The 17,435-nt window shown below is 44.4% G+C and overlaps 1 protein-coding gene and 1 long non-coding RNA gene across 6 annotated transcripts in view; one reads left to right on the forward strand and one right to left on the reverse strand.

Annotated features, from left to right (window-relative positions):
* GGA3 (golgi associated, gamma adaptin ear containing, ARF binding protein 3) overlaps positions 1–17,435 on the forward strand; it is a 730,897-nt gene that overhangs the window by 373,322 nt on the left and 340,140 nt on the right. The window lies entirely within an intron of this gene.
* LOC146810100 (uncharacterized) lies at positions 9,121–10,722 on the reverse strand. The gene is made up of 3 exons (XR_014965631.1): positions 10,575–10,722; positions 9,579–9,689; positions 9,121–9,289 (listed from the first exon to the last, which is right to left on the reverse strand). It is a non-coding gene; the product is annotated as an uncharacterized LOC146810100 (long non-coding RNA).

A 17,435-nucleotide genomic window follows, 5' to 3' on the forward strand; every position in this document is an offset into this window, starting at 1 on the left:
TCTGAAGTATCTCGTTCCATGGGCAAGTAAATATTTTATAACAGTCCACACCCTTTGCTGCTTGAGAGTTGTGCAGGGTTTTACATGTAACACTAGGATTACCATAGTACATTCCCCACACACACTCTTAGCCCTCAGAGTCCAAGTTTAGTGTGGCCGAAGACTTTCACTGTCTTGAAAATGCCCAAAGTAGGTAGGGGTGGCTATTGGAACTTTTAAACCTATTTTTTAGGGCGTGACAAGGAGTCATTCACACTCACTAGCTCCTGACTGGCATGAATGTGGCATCTTCAGGCACCCACTTCAGAACGCTGCAGGACTTAAGGAAGAACAGACGAGGACATGGACCTTTTGTCTGTGACATGAGAGGAGCCCCTAAGGGCTTGGCCTGCTCTCTCTTGTACCCAGGAAAGAAAAGTGGAATCTTAGGGTCATAGGGCTGACCTCCTGTTCAAGATACAGAGGAGATATAGGAGACACACCAAAGGCTCCATCCTTACCTGGACTTCGCCCAGTGCCACCACCTACCTTTTTCAGGAAAATGTTATCTTACTTCGACGTTTTACATCTAGTCAAGTAAGGTGTTTACTTTTTCTGATTAATTTTGGCATTTTTTTTCCCACTCAAAATGCCATCTCTTTTTGATCCCTGCCCTTCTTGTGGAAAAAAGAAGGCCAGGTCAGACTCTCACTCAGTCTGTATTCTTTGCCTGCCTAAAGATCATGTTCCCAAGACTTGTCCTTATTGCCAGTCGCTCTCTAAAAGAACTTTGAAAGACAGGGAGCGCATACGTCTTTATGAGCTGGCAGAAAAGGCTTCCAGAGGCAGGTCTCCCGTAAGAAAAGTTTCTAAGAGGCCCAGATCCTCTTCTAGACCGTCGGGCTCGGCGCTGAGAAAACAGCCACCAGAGGGACATACATCTAAAAAACGACCGTCGACAGCGGGCTCGCCGTCGAGAGAACGCAGGTATGAAGGTACGTCATTACATTCAATGTCGACGTCGAGAATTCGGGAGCCTCCGCCGTCGTCAACCCGGCGACGATCGGCGTCGAGGAGTTCCAGTCCAACACCGACGTCAACTCCGCGACGATTGGCGTCGAAGAGCCAAAGTCCTCCGCCGTCGTCAACCCAGCGACGATTGGTGTCGAGAATCAGCAGACCTCCGTCGACGTCGGTTAGATGTTCGACGTCGAGAGCTGGCAACCCTCCGTCGCCGTCACACAGACGACGTTCGATGTCGAGGGTAGGGAGTTCTCCGCCGTCGCAAACCAGGCGGCGATCGGCGTCGAGAACGAAAAGCCCTCTGCCGTCATTCCGGCAACGATCGACGTCGAGGACCAGAAGCCTTCCGCCGACGTCAGTCCCCTGACGATCGGCGTCGAGAACTAGCAGCCCTCCGCCGTCGTCATCTCACCCACTATCGGAGGAGAGGAAGTCCTTTGGCGCCGTCGATCCCACAATGCTCGACGTCGAGACGAAGAAGTGTATTGCTGTCGTCAATGCGCTATTTGCCGTCGAGACATTCGACGTCGAAAAAAGCGGAGTCAAAGCCGAGAGCGCTCCCAGAACCTGGTCGAGCTTCGACGGCTAGAAGAAGATCTAGATCGACGTCGAGGAGAGCTCCGTCGGAGCGGGCTATACGCTTGACGTCGAGGCCCACATCACATAGATCTGAAGAGGGTTCAGTGGTTTTAGTGACTGAATCAGCCTCGAGACACTCATCCTCTCATTCCTCGAGACGTCCGTCGACGCATTCTCCATCTGCGTCCCCAGAACATAATTCGAGGAAATCACGACAGAGGTCCCTATCACATCAGAGGAGGACCTCTCCTTCTATACATCTATCTCCAAGATGGCTTTTACCAGTCCATCACTGGAGTAAGACTCCGGAGGGAGCAGTGAGAAGGGAGGAAGAATACACAAGCCCTATCCATAGATCCCCTCTACAAAGATTGGTGCTGGAGGTGGATAGATCACCTTCGCCGGTACGTCAGCACCGTGCAGGAAGATCTAAGGAACGCAGGCCTTCTACGTCACACCGATGAAGGAGGTCTCCTTCATGGTCGTCTTCCTCCACTCACTCCTCTAAGAGGGACCATTTGCCTACTCTATCGGACAGCCATCAGTCGAGAGTGTCTCCGATAGACGACATTAACACATATCACGATGTGCTGCAGAGAGGGGCACAAAAACTGAACATTGAAATGTCCACCCCTCAGGTCGCAACGACCGTGATCTTCGAGACGCTGCACCAAAGATCTGCTTCGCGCCCGTTGCTGCCTCTGGTTCCTGGACTTCTGGAACCAGTAATAGACATTTTTCTGACACCCTCAGCGATTAAGGCTACACCGGCCAGAGTTCAAAAGAAATACAAGCCTGCTGATGCACACCCGGTGTTTTTGAAAACGGATCCCCCTGCGGATTCAGTGATCGTCGCAGCGGCACGTAAAACGCACACAGTCTCTGCTCATGCGTTGGTCCCTCCGGATAAGGAGAGTGAGTCCCAGGATTCTTGGGGACGAAAGGTTTGTGGTTCTGCAGCATCTTCGCTTAAGGTCTCCAGTGCAGCAGCCTTATTGGGTCAGTACGACAGATCCTTATGGGACTCTTTGGGTCGTTCCAAAGAGAAGCTACCAAAGGAGGATCAGAAGGACTTTGAGGAAGTCATTACAGAGGGGTCCCTGGTAGCTAATCAAATGATTAGCACTGCAGCGGATGGTGCCACACTATCGGCGCATTCGTATGCGCATGGCATTTGCACAAGGAGGTCTGCCTGGTTACGGCTTACAGCTCTTAAACCGGATGCTCAGCAGAGGATCCTTAACCTGCCTTTTTCTGGTTCTTCATTGTTTGGCTCCCACACAGATGAAGAGATGGCTCGAATGAAAGCCGAACTGGACACTTTGAAGGCGGTGGGGTTAGAAAAGAAAAAGGAATTGAGACGATGATACAGACCCCACCAGCGCAAGGGATACCAACAGAGGGTTCAAACCCCTCAGTGGACCCAAAGCAAGAACCAGGGAAGATCGCAGTTTCAGGGTCGAAAGTCGAACAGAGGTAGAGGAGGTAATCAACAGCAATCCTCCTCCACAACTCGAATAGCAGGAAAGCAATGAACCAGAGCTTCCTCTGACGCCGTTGCCCTCTCCAGTGGGAGGAAGTGTTTCACGTCATCTGAAAGAGTGGTGCAACATAACAAAAGATCGTTGGGTGCTCAGTATACTGCGCAATGGATATGCACTACGTTTCCGCGTGTCTCCAAAGGACATTCCTCCAAAAAGATCTCGTCCTCACCAGCTAAAGTTACTACAACAAGAAGTGGTGGCTCTTCTGCAACAAAAGGCAATAGAGAAGGTTCCCCACTCTCAGCGAGGAAAGGGAGTGTACTCCAGGTACTTCCTTGTACCAACAAGAGATCAGGAGCACAAGTTCAGACCTATCCTGGATCTTCGGTCGCTGAACAAGGTCATCTTGAAAGAGAAATTTTGCATGCTGGCACTTCATCAAATATGTCCACATCTGCAGGCAGGAGATTGGATGTGTTCAGTGGATCTCCAGGATGCGTATTTCCACATTCCTGTAATTCCCCGTCATCGCAAATATCTGCGATTCGTGGTCGGCAGCAGTCACTACCAGTTCAGGATGTTGCCCTTAGGACTAAAATCTGTCCCACGAGTCTTTACCAAGTGCATGGCGGTGGTAGCGGCGGCTCTACACAGAATAGGTCTGTTCGTATATCCGTACTTGGACGATTGGCTCTTGAAAGGGCCATCTCCTCAGCAGGTAAAGAGCGACTTCCAAGTGTGTCTATCTCTGCTCCGCAGGCTAGGCCTGCACGTGAATATGGAGAAGTCTGTCCACCATCCTACACAGGTGATCCATTACCTGGGCTCCGTTCTACATACAAACCTAGGAAGAGCGTTTCCTTCGGAACAGAGACTTTTATCAATTCGACAGAAGTGCAAAGTTCTTCTCCAGACAAATCGCCCAACGGTCCGGCAAGTGGCGTCCCTATTGGGATCAATGGCTTCTTGCATATTCCTCATCCCCAACGCCAGGCTGAGAAGGAGGCCTTTACAACAGGACCTGGAGGACAAGTGGAACCAGGCAATGGGTCTCTGGGAAGACCGGATTGTGCTTTCACAAGCAGCAAAATCGTCTATTCTATGGTGGACTCGTCCACAGAACCTTAGTGGGAGTCCCCTTCCATCAACCTGTTCCTACCCAGTCCTTGGTAACCGATGCATCTCTGCAGGGATGGGGAGCACACATGGGTTGCTTACAGATGCAAGGGCGGTGGTCCTTCAAGGAGCAATCCTACCACATAAACATGTTAGAGCTGCGAGCAGTCAATCTAGCTCTCAAAGCTTTTCAGCCCTCAATCGTGTCCAACTCAGTCCTCATCCAAACGTACAACACGACCACCATGTATTACCTCAACAAACAGGGTGGTACGCGTTCTCGCCCTCTGTCCCTGGAAGCTCAAAAGATATGGCATTGGCTTCTAGCCCGAGGCCTCTCCGTCACAGCGGTGCACCTTCCAGGGGAACGAAACGTGCGAGCAGACTCACTCAGTCGGCACTTCGAAGATCAGCCAGACTGGCTGCTAAACGACAAAGTAGTGGCAGAAATTTTCCATCAGTGGGGGCAGCCTTCCATAGATCTGTTTGCAGACGATCTAAACAAAAAATGCCTCGCCTTCGCCTCCATGTTCCACCGTCTAGAGACGAAGGGGAATGCTCTTTTGATGGATTGGTCCGGAATATTTGCATACGCCTTTCCTCCCCTGCCTCTGATTCCGAAGGTGGTATCCAAGCTCATCCGGTCCAACATGTCAATGATCCTGATAGCCCCAGACTGGCCTTGGCAGTGGTGGTACCCGGACCTATTACAGCTGTCGGTGCACCCCCACAGGAGGCTTTCTTGCAGATCGGACCTATTGACCAAGATGGACGGGAAGATCCTACATCCCAACCTTCCCTCACTGAACTTGGCAGCATGGCACCTGAGGTCCTGCAATATGGACATTTGAACTTACCACAGGACTGTATGCATATACTAAAGGAGGCAAAGAGACCTTCCACAAGGGCTCCGTACTCCTTTAAGTGGAAACGGTTCTACTTGTGGTGCACGCGTAATCAGTTTAATCCAACCACAGGGCAGGAGGAGGTTATTCTTCCTTACCTCCTGTACTTGGCTAAATCAGGTTTGAAGTATTAATCGATCAGAGTACATTTAGCGGCCATTACGGCCTACAGAAAGTCTCCAAACCAGCCTTCCTTTTTTCAACTACAGGTGGTCAAGGATTTGAAAAAAGTGTATCCCCCTGTTCAGCCTCCTTCTCCTCGGGAGTTGAATCTAGTCCTCTCTAGATTGACGGGTCCTCCTTTTGAGCCCATCCATAAAGCCACGCTGCAGCATTTGACATGGAAGGCCGCTTTCTTAGTCGCGATTACATCATCGCGTAGAGTAAGCGAAATCCAAGCGTTGTCTTCCAAAGAGCCATATACTATCTTTCACCACAACAGAGTAGTATTACGGACTCACCCTACTTTTCTTCCGAAAGTTGTATCTGATTTTCATGTTAATCAGTCAATTTCTTTGCCGTCCTTTTTTCCCAATCCCGCAACTCCTGCAGAAAGGTCACTCCATTCCTTAGACCTTAAGAGAGTGCTTAAATTCTATCTAGAGGGAACAAAGGTCATAAGAAAATCGGAGCAATTGTGTTTAAATTATGGTTCCATGAGGACAGGCTTTCCAGCTACCAAAAGATCCATTTCCTGATGGATAGTGTCCTGTATAAAATTGGCCTACCAGCTGACAAATAAACCCCTATTGTTGTCACCTCAAGCACACTCCATTAGGGGGAAAGCAGCTACAGTAGCTTTCTTGCATGACGTTCCGATGGCACAAATTTGCAAGGCAGCAACCTGGAGATCTGTGCATACTTTCACAAAGCATTATTGTCTTGAATCCGACTCCAGGGCGGATACTCAAGTAGGCCAGGCCTCCTTGAGAAATCTGTTCAGATAAGAGAAATGTCTGAATTGTCAAGTTTAGCGGTCTGAGCTTGATTGTTAATTATTATTTTCCTTTGCCCGCAGTGGATGGGGTGAGGCTCGCTATTCTATTCTAGTGCTTATGACTATTGATGAGGATCCCCTGGAAGAGAAGGATTAGTTACTTACCTGTAATCCAAGTTCTCTTCCAGGGATATCGTAATGAAAGTCATAAGCAACCGTCCCGCCGCCCCGGGCAAAGGATCCTAATTCGTAAGGAATTGTCAACTCTTTGTGTCATGGCTTTGTGTCACCGCAAAGAACAACTGACCTAACTGTCACCCCTGAGGCATGATGGGAAGCTAGGGGTCATGGCTGCCTTAAAGGCACGGTGCCAGTTTTTCTATGTTGTTATGAGTTAGCTTTCTAGACTTTCTAGGCTGTAGTTTTCTACAATGCAGCCTGTGAGCTGTCAATGCTTTCAGTCCTATCTGAGGTTTTGGGCTAAATGCTAAGCATTAAAACAGTTTTCAAACATGCTTTGCTGTTGTTTCTTCCCTGTTTTTGTGATATATTGTTTATATTAGATATATTATTTATAATATACAGGGGAGTCCTTACAGCATTATTCAGCTCTGGTTATGAAAGGCTGCATTTACTTTTTTATTATATATATATATATATATATATATATATAGAGATGCATATATGTTTTTCACATATATGATTATGTTTCCGGGGTCCCGCGCATGGGTGGGAATATTCTAGTGCTTATGACTTTGATGAGGATACCCCTGGAAGAGAACTAGGATTACAGGTAAGTAACTAATCCTTCTAAGACGTCATCAGATCCCACAGACTTAATATAATCTCCTATGCAGACGACACTCAACTTATCCTCTCGCTCATCGAGGCCTCTTCCAGCATCAAAACCAACTTCTGAAATGCCATTACCGACATAGTCAAATGGATGAGGGGCAGCTGTCTCAAGCTTAACACCGAGAAAACAGAAGTACTGATCTTTGGGAAGACCACTTCTGTATGGGACTGCAGCTGGTGGCCAGCAGAACTCGGACCAACACCAACACTGTTAGACCATGCATGCAACCTCTGCCTCATCCTCGACAGCCAACTGACCATGAAACAACAAGTCAATGCAGTTACCTTCTCTTGCTTCCACACCCTTTGCATGCTCCGCAGAGTTATCTTCAAAGGACTCCCAATCAGCACCAGAAACGCAGTCCCGCAGGCCCTCGTCACCAAACGCCTCAACTATGGCAACGCTCTCTGTGCCGGAATTTCCAGCCAGCTCCTCAAATGACTCCAGACCATACAGAACACCACTGCCAGACTCATCCTGGACCTCCCTAGACCGACCCGCATCACCCCCACCTCAGAAACTTCCACTTGCTACCCATCCAGAAGAGATGCCAGTTCAAGATCCTCACGCATGCATACAATTCTCTACACAACCAACGACCATCGTACATCAACCATCGACTGACCTTTCCCCTGCCCGAAAGATACCTAGACTCTGCCTCACTCTCCCTCGCACACACCCCCTACACCCTTCGCAGCTGCAGCGGGGCCGCTCCTTCTCTTACATCGCTGCCAAGTCCTGGAATGCCTGGCATCAGCTTGTTGTAACAGAACTTAACTCTGTGTTAGAGACTAATGATTTACAGCAGACAGGGATAGTCGAGACCAATGTTAAATTATATCACGACTGGCTTATATCTGCCTTTGATATTGTTGTTCCTTTGAAATACAAGAAAGGTTTAAATCCAAGCCAACTCCCTGGTTTAATTTCAGCTTGCTTCCTTTGAAAAGGGAATGCCGCCAACAAGAAGGAAAATGGCGCTCTACCATGAGTGAGGCAGATCGAAATTTCTACCAGACAGCTATCAAAGTTTACCACAAAGAAATCATGTAAAAATTGAACCAGCCATACATTCTTCTACAGAAATATTTTCTGTAGTCATATCAGTGACTCATCCCATTTCCCTGAGCCTTGAGATTACACATTCTCGAGATATGTGTAATAGACTGACTTTATTTCTTAAAAATGAGATTCTTGCTATCCAGAATTCAATTTTTTCCATTGAGGAAGCTAGCTTACGTTTTTGCGAGTGTGCAACCTAACAATGTTTGTGACCTGACACAATTCCTTCCTAACTCATATTCAGAAATGCTTACTCTTTTGACCAACTGTAAGTCGGGCTCACCTTTGGATCCATGCCCTCCCTCCACCCTTAATTTAGGTATTAGGACAATTGCCCCTGTTCTGCGTCACTTTTTAAACTCTTCCATTTCTCTGCCTCCTTACCAGATAGCTGGAAATTGGCTTATGTTGCACACATTTTCAAAAAGTGTAACACTGATCCTAATATCCTGGAGAATTACAGACCCATCTCTGTGCATCCAGTGTCAGTCAAAAAGCTGGAAATACTCATTACCTATTTCCTTTCACAGTATCTCAAAATCAATAATCTACTGGATCCATCACAATTTGACATCCATGCTGCTCATAGAAATCAATCCATCCTTCTCACAGATCTGAACATCTCATAATGGACAATTGTGTAACTGCTACTCTTGTTTTGTTGGATCTGTCAGCAGCATTCAATACCATATCCCACACTATTCTTATACAGAGGGTAGCAGATACAGGGATCGATAGGGCTACCCTTGCATGGATTTCCAATTTACTCATCAATATGTCTTAATCACTGCGTTTCCCTGGTTTCTCCTCAGACCCTTATATCCAACAAAAAGATCCCTTTGGACTCCTTGTAAAGCATACAGCAAATCACTCACATTCAATCATAAGACATTTGCCAGCACCAAATAGAAACCGAGAATACAATATAAAAATATATCCTGTGTTTTTTATTTATATCATAAAATCTGTTAAAAACAAAACAAGTATCTCATAAAATAAACACATTTTTTGTTAAACACATGTCATTGATATAACAAATGGGAGAACCTTATAATCTTCACGAAGCCAACAAACAACAACTTGTTGTATATCAAAGGCACTCCAAATACATGAAATTAAGTAATAATGTTCCCAATTGGATATGCAGTAAACATTTTATTTCTTCTACTTAAGCCCGATGTTGTTTTGGGTGCTTTCTTGAACCAGAAACTGCTTTATTCCATCCAGATATTGTTTGAATCCTTTCTAAAAAATTATATAAAGAAGCGACGCGTTTCGGTGGTATCGTTTAGTTCACCACCATCTTCAGGCTAATAAACACTTTTAACAAATCTCCCAAGTCATTTATCTAAAAACAATGCAAAAAAGATGTATATGACATATTATTACACAGTACTGCAATTCAAGTCATTACATACAATTCATGTTGCTTAACCATTACATACCATAACATCATTCATTTGCAAAAAATAACAGTTTCCGTATAGTTTAAAAAAACATTGAAATTAATATTTCCAATATTATAATCTTGGCTTCACAGATGATGCTGACCATATCTATTCAACCAGGCTGACTCACACCCTCATCCTCACGTTAGCCATTCAAATATTGTTATTATTCTCAAGGGAATTACCCACCTGATCGTAGATAACCTGGAGGACGATGTGTCTCTCCTTTCACAATATCGATTTTCTTCACGAATAGAACCTCACTAATGTTGCTCAATATGGGGGCACACAGTCTCCTCCCTAAAAAAATATATATAATAATGTATAATCACTACCACAAAGTAATTTAAGGTCTAATCTCGTATTACTCCTCTTGCATCTCTATGACTTACTAGTAGTTTTTTTATATGATTATACCTTGATAAAATCTTTAATGGTGTCAATAATGCTTAGACCAACAGAAGAAAGGTAACAACCGCGGACCACAGCCTCATTGGTTAAACTTCAAGATAAACAGTCCATTAGTCCACATTCAATCTAATATTATGTGTGACTGTTGATAACGAAGAATTTTTTTCTTTTTTATATACATCTGGCATATTGTACCTGTTTCCCGGGTCCAAACTTGCATAACCACCGGAGCTATGGTCTTCACAAAAAGGGCTATATAACCAAGATTGCACCTCGTCAATTGTGCTTTTATATTCTTCAAAAGACCCACTTGTAGGGAGGTCACAATGACCTAATGACAATGACCTAATGAGTCACGATTAAAACATACTTAACGCATCTGCCGAATTACTTTAATACGGCATGTATCCCTTTAAAAATCAATAATTCAAAAATACAACGAACTTTAACTACAGTCATATGTATTTATTTTAGCATATAAAAAAACATGCCACTGTTGCAGCAATGTGTGCATCAAATTAAAGATATTCTTTAAGGCACAAATCTGGTCTCAATACCCGCGGTCAAATTCATATAAACGGGAAACAAAACTTTAGCGTTCCCATGTATTTTAAATAGCATAGCGTAAGTCTTTCAAATGTAGTTTCAGCACATCTAACAGGACTGCGGGCCTCGATATTAAATGCTCCCATAGTTCCGACTTTCTATGCCATATCAACACGACAAGCTACCTAAACCGAGAGAACACACCCACAAATTTCAGGTATCACTCACCGGGACTGACTAGTCTCACAGCCTGCTCCTGTTTTTCTTGTCGTAAGTTGGATAAATGCCGGCTCAATTCCGCTACCGTTTATAAAGTGCTCGTCGCGTCCACCATCAATAAAGTTAATGATGATGAAAAGAGGACTTGTCAACATGAACGAATCCACCATCTTAAATTGAGTTTCATCCTGAACATAAAAAAGCGTCCAGAGCGTGTTGATAAAAAGCGGGTTAATCAATATAAACGAATCCGCCATCTTAAAGTGGGTTCCGTCCAAAAAAACGTAATCCCCATTTCTATGGATAGAGTGGCGAAATATGTATCTTTACAGATATCTATTGGCAAATAGTCCCATGATGTCATATATGTCACCAAAAAAAGAACGTAATGAAAAAATATATTTCATTTAATAATAAACACTAAAAACGAACTGTCCTAAAAAAAAAAAATATTTGTATACTATATATTTGTAATGTAAATAATACCCCACATCGCAAAACCACCTCTCTATTAAGTGGGGATCTGATGAAAACCTCGCTCATTGTGTGGGTCATCATTCTTTATGTTGGATCTAAAGCCTCACTGTATACTATCACCATCACTTCAGAAACCCATATTCATCTAACTCCTTAATTATTCCATCTAAATAAAACCATTAAACGACGTTTCTTTTCCCCCCTTTTTTTGTAGTATTGACATTCTCTTATATTCATGGGAGGAAAGCTAATTCATAAAAATAAAGACATGATTAATTACTGATGTAGTTCTCACATTAAGAGTAAAACATATCACCCCTATGCTATTTCAGGAGTTTTTCCCATTCTTCTCGTGAATTAAGCCCCTGTCTAATGGTATTCAAGATACAGATGTACCATTGTTCTCTCGCCTTTCTCTTAGCTTCTATATTTTCTCCTTCTATTCATGGTTACTTTTTCTAAAATAAACCATTCAAAATCGTTTTCTTTATGTCCCTGTTCTAAAAAATGGGTGACTAGAGGGGCATTAATCTTCTTTGTCTTTATGGCAGATCTGTGTTCCAGAAGGCATATTCGCAATTCTCGACCTGTCTCCCCAACATATGCTTGTCCACAAGGGCATTTAAGCAGGTATATGATATTTTTGCTGCAACAATTATTGTGTGTGTGGGCAACCATGGTTCTGCCATTATGTTGTATCTCCTTTGCCACAATACATTGTGCACATAATGAGCAGTTGCCACATTTAATATTACCAGTCAGTTTTACATTGTCAATGGTCCTCTGTTTTTGGGGTACTTCCTCTCTGTATGTATGGACCAAGTGGTTACGGAGATTAGTATTGCGTTTGTAAGCAAAAATGGGTCTCTCTAATAAAACACTCTCATCATTGTTCAGTATATTCCAATGTTTATCAATCACATTTTTTATTTTATTACTGATCTCATAAAATTGGCTCACAAATACTACTTTTGTCATCTTCTCGTTGTTTCTAGGGCCCTCAAACATCGCCTCTCTAGTATAGAAACGCGCTCTTTTAAATGAGTGAGATATTAATTTTCTGGGATAGCCTCTATCCTTTAGTTTCATTTTAAAAACCTCTGAGTGTTTGTAAAAATCATCCAATTCAGTACAGTTCCTCCTCAACCGGAGGAACTGGCTAAATGAAATATTGTCCTTCTGGGATCCTGGGTGGAAACTAGAGTAATGGAGTAAGGTGTTTTTATCCATAGGTTTAGGATACAGTTCTACCTCCAGCTTCCCACCCCTTGCCCCAATTGTGATATCTAAGTAATCAACACTCACCCTACTATAGTGTGCTGTAAATCTCAGGTTTATATCGCCTAAGTTCAGCCAACTGAGAAATGTATCTAATTGTTAAGTTGGACCAGTCCATATAAAAAACACATCATCGATAAAGCGATGCCACTCGCTAACGTTCTCATAGAAGGGTGCTAGTTGGTTGTAGATATGATAATTTTCAAACTGTCCAACATACAAACATGCCAGACTCGGCGCGTAAGTTGCGCCCATGCTGGTACCCTTCTTTTGGCAGAATAGTTGATCTCTAAATAAAAAAATATTATTTTTCAACGCCAAATTTGTACACTCAATGATGAATTCCTTATTTGCTCCCTCCACTTCTATATTGTCAAGGATTTCATGAATTACCTGCACGGTGGATTGCTGTGGTATGTTAGAGTTACTAGACATTGAGTTTTCTCACAGAACAGCTTATTCTCCACCAAGCTTATAATATGAGTAGTATCCTTGACATAAGATTTCAATTGACTAACCAGGGGCCTAAGGAAGAAATCAATATATTTGCTGAAGGGTTCTCCTCAGACCCAACAGCACTGGTCTGTGGGGTACCACACAGGTCATCTTTGAGTCCTATGCTCTTTATCATCCATATGACCCTTTTGGCGGATCTCTAAGACCTGCCACTGCTTTTATAATTCTCCCTCCCAAGTTTCATACAGCCCAGTTAGGAGGATGTTCGGCTGCAGCAGCAGGTGCTAAATTAACACCCTCCCTCTCACCCTCCATACAATAGCAGATCACACTTGTGTCTTAAAAAATCCTAAAACCAGGCTTTTTAACAACTAAGCTTTTATTTGCTATTTTCTTTCCTTTTCAAGTTTCTTACTTTGATCTTACATTCTTTTTGTTTGGAGATACAAGTCTCTGGAGGCTCTCTTTTGAGCATAAGTTGCACTTTATAAATTCAAATTCTAATTTAAATACAACAGGCTAAAAGAGGTCTTTCCTGCAGCTGACCAGTTGACCAGTGGCAAATGGACTTGGACTGCATCCTGATGTTGGCCTCTACCTGACACCCTGTAAATTTCTAAGTGTCTAACCTGATGTCCTTGGGGGTAGAGAGGAGGATGGGGGTGAGAGATGGGGTGGCTTTGAAAGTGTACTCTTGTGGTGGATTGGGACGTAAAGGTAAATTCTTTGACCAGGACAAATGTGGTTGGTGTATTCAACTGGTTCTCCTTCGGTCAGCCTCAAATTGCTGGTAGATGCCTGTGTATCACAACCATTGACTATCATTAGCACTTTGTGCTGCTTTGCGCTATTCCTACTTAAAACTTTAAAAAAAATTGATATGTCTTTTTATTTGATTTTTGTGATTTAGATGTCAATTTATTTATTAAAGATTATTCTATTTTTCTTAGTCGATTTGGGATTTTTATTGTTTTGCATCCTGACTTTATTACTGTTTTGGTACTGCATAAATACTTAACACTTTGCCCTAAGTTAAGTCTTCATGCTCTGTGCCATAGCTACCACGGGGTTAGTAACTTTAGGGGTTCAGCCTGACAAGGGTTGTGATTATTCCTTGAGGTGGGTAGTCATCCTCCCCAATTAATAATCATATTCCTTATAGTAAACATAGTCAAATACCTTGATTGAGGCCCATTAACTCCTGTGTGCCCCGAGGCCTCGAAACTGCTTCTGGCAATAACTGAGTAGTTCCATCCCCAGAAAGAGGGCAAGGATTACAGACCCAAAACATCTGTGTAAAGAAAAAGGGAGGGCTCAACCCTGTATGGAATATTTAAAATCTCCACCATTTCTTTCCTCCGTAAAAGTTTAACATCCCAATTCTGGATTAGGTTTTGGCACCTAGGCAAACCGTCAACTGAATGTGTTCAGTGAACCTTTAAGAGGCTTTAATGTGTCCGAACTGAGTGAGCCCAGGTAGTACCTTTGGTTCATGGTGGGGAACCAGTACTGACAGTACAGGATACTGCTATTCGGTCTCCATACCATCCCTTGGACCTTAACCAAGATTTTGGGACTAGTGGTCTTTCTGCATCAGCGGAAGGTGGACTTCACTGTCTCATTCAAGTGGAGTCCCGGGACCTAACGTTGGAGACCCTTTGCAAACACTGGTTCATAGAGAATTAACTAAAATCTCTTCTGGTTCTCTCCTGAAGTTTGTGGTACATAGGAGCAATTTTGAATCCCTGCACGGCAGAACTTTCGCTTGTGTGAGGGATGCAGCCATCAATCAAGCAGTCAACCACTTGTTAACTAGTTAAACAGTGCAAACTTGGTGGTCAAGAGCTTACTTGTGCTGCAATTGTGTTGCATTGGATTAGTACCCGATTGCCAAGCAGTACATTCATTCGAGGCTGCTGCTCGTGATGGAGCACTGGTACCAACTGCGAGAATTGAAGTTGAAATTTATCCCATTCTCATCATACTTGGAGCCTTCCTTGTTATCTTTGAAGCACTCATGCGAACTTCTGATGGAATGTTCGTATCGCTTGGGCACATTGCATGGAACTCTGTCAGTGCCTTGTGGGAGAAGTTATGTATGCAGATAAATGTCTTATAACGGAATGCCATCCTCTTGGCATTGAAGGCCTTTCTTTTGATGCTAAGAGCGAGGCTGTTCACGGTCAACACAGATAACATCAAAGTCCTGTTTTAGAGCCAAAAAGAAGGAAGCTCCCAAATGTCCTCTTTTTGTTGGCTGTTTCTGTGTTGCAGTGGGTCTGAAAAAGGGCATGCTCTTGATTATCTCTCCTATTGAGGGGGATCAAGAAGATCAGAAAGGACAGCCTAAACAAGCGCTACTACTCGTACACAAATAGGAGGTCCACCTAAAATTCTTGAACCACACCTTTGAGATTTGAGGTAGCAGACCCATACTTTATTTGCAACTAATGAAAACACAAAATACAATAATTTAGAGTTTTGGGTGGCAGGAAATTCACTGTCTATGATAGCTAGGCAGCAGACTGACAAGGGCATATCTGTAGGCCTTTTTCCTGCTCCCATAATTGAGAGGTTTCTCCATAAGGCTAGTAATCCTGGTAGGTATAGTCTGGCTGCACCAGTTCTGCTAAACCTCTTATAAGGGGCAATTTTCCAGTGGAGAGGCCTAATTATCATGGAAGGAAGTGTGAGAGCTCCATCCATCTCTTCCATTGCTCATCTTGAGCTACACAAGTGGTTCCAAGGAAGTCACGTTTCAACACTCTGGCCTCTTCATAGAGAAATTTAAAGTTCTGGCACAAGCTAGAAAATCCCATTAAGAGATCCCATTCCAAAAGGAAGTGGTTCAGGTTCTGGCAGAGGTGGTGAATATTGGCTCCAGGCATAAGACAGGAGAGTGCAGCTATGCGCAGTGCCTAATTTGTAATATAGTTAATGTGAGTGTCCAAACTTTTAGAAGACTGCAGCCAGCACTTTAGAAGGCCTGAAAGCAGAATTCCGAGTCTGCATAGTCTTGATTCCACCCCATGCGCGTTAATCCAACACCAGGCACTCCCTTTCTATTCCTCTTGCTTTTTTGAGGTTCCTTTTCATTCCTGCTTTCTGCCTTTAGTATGTATGGTCTTTCCTTCTTTCTCTTCCTCCTTAAGCTGGAAATCCTTCACCTGAAAAATGCCTACTTAACAGACATGAGATCCTTCAAGATGATTCCTGGGCAGGCACTGAGTCATTGATAAGCGGTGCACTTGCTCAAATTTTTCCCTAGAATCGAAACTCTGTCACTTCTACCCCTACAAGAAAATAGGGGTACCTGATTCACAGTCAACTGGACTTTTTTGGGAGCAATAGAAAATATTGCTGTTGTTTGCTGTTGCCTAAGCCTTAGAAGTCTTGTAAAGTAAAAAAAAAGAAAAATTACTTCATTAGCGGGTAACATTAACAGCAAGGAGTGCCAGCAACAACTGTAGTCATGGCAGGGTGCAAATTAGCAGTTGGTAAAGTGCGCACCTGGAGTGATTATTGTTGGGATGGGGTGATTTTGAGATAATGGGACATTTGCTGTAACATCACATTTTCCCCACTTGACGTTTTTCCAACTCATTTGGAGAACTGCTGACGTGGAATCAACTAAGGGAGGCATCTGATAGAGACATCTAGCCGCAGATTCCTTACCTTTGAATTTCCAAGCGTCAGGCTGGATCCAGAAGATATTTCCTAGCAGTACCCCTACGTGCCGGTAGATGGCATCGATCGACTCAGTGTGATGTCATTGGCATCGTGTTTGTAGTGACGTCCACGTCGTCAATATAACCACCACTTTGGCGGGCTGCCATCAGTTCTTTGCTTTCCGCGCCATTAGCGCCGATCCGTTGAAGAGAGCTACCCTCTGTCATTTTTTGACAGACTTTTTTCAACTTTTTGTTGATTTCGTCGATGTGTTAGGAAGTCATGTGTGTTAGGAAGTCATGTCAAGTAAGAAGACTTCGGGGTTCAAGCCACGCAGCGCCTGTCACCCCGCCATGTCGGTCACAGATCCCTATTTAGTATGTCTTTGGTGCCTGGAGCGCAACCACGACTCCAAGTCGTGTTTCGACTGACTGGCCATGGCGCCGAAGGCTTTGAGGGTGCGGTCCCTAAAGCTTCTCATGGCCCGGCATCCGGCACAGCAGAGGTCAACTCGTCTGTCTCTGTCGAGAGGCAAGTCTGAGCACCGCTTCGGTGAATCGAAATCCTCTTCATCGAAGTCAGGTAAGAGCACCACAAGAAGTTGAAGCGTGCTTCGACTTCACCCTTCTCATCTCGGGACGCGGCGGAGGAACCTTGGTGATCAAGGCCCCGCTCTGCAGACCAGATGCCTGGGTCGGCTCCGCGTTTCCTTTCCTTTCCGGGGCCGGTAGCGAACCACGCCCAGCTGATAGAATTTTATGACGCCATGTGTGCCATATTTGAGCGGCCAGACCCTGCTGGCGCACCTTTGGACCCCGCAGGCTCTGAAGACAGAGATGCCCCTGTGGTTCCCATGCCGGTGGCTCTAAACCCAGCACCATGGCCTCCGAGTGGACCCAATTCCGGGTCTGAACTGATGCCGGTCGCACCTCCACAGCGACCTTCCCCGACGTCGCATTCAGCGCCGAGGTCCTTAGCGTCACCGGCGGC

This window comes from Triturus cristatus, chromosome 7, assembly GCF_964204655.1.
Source record: "Triturus cristatus chromosome 7, aTriCri1.1, whole genome shotgun sequence".
NCBI lineage: Eukaryota > Metazoa > Chordata > Amphibia > Caudata > Salamandridae > Triturus > Triturus cristatus.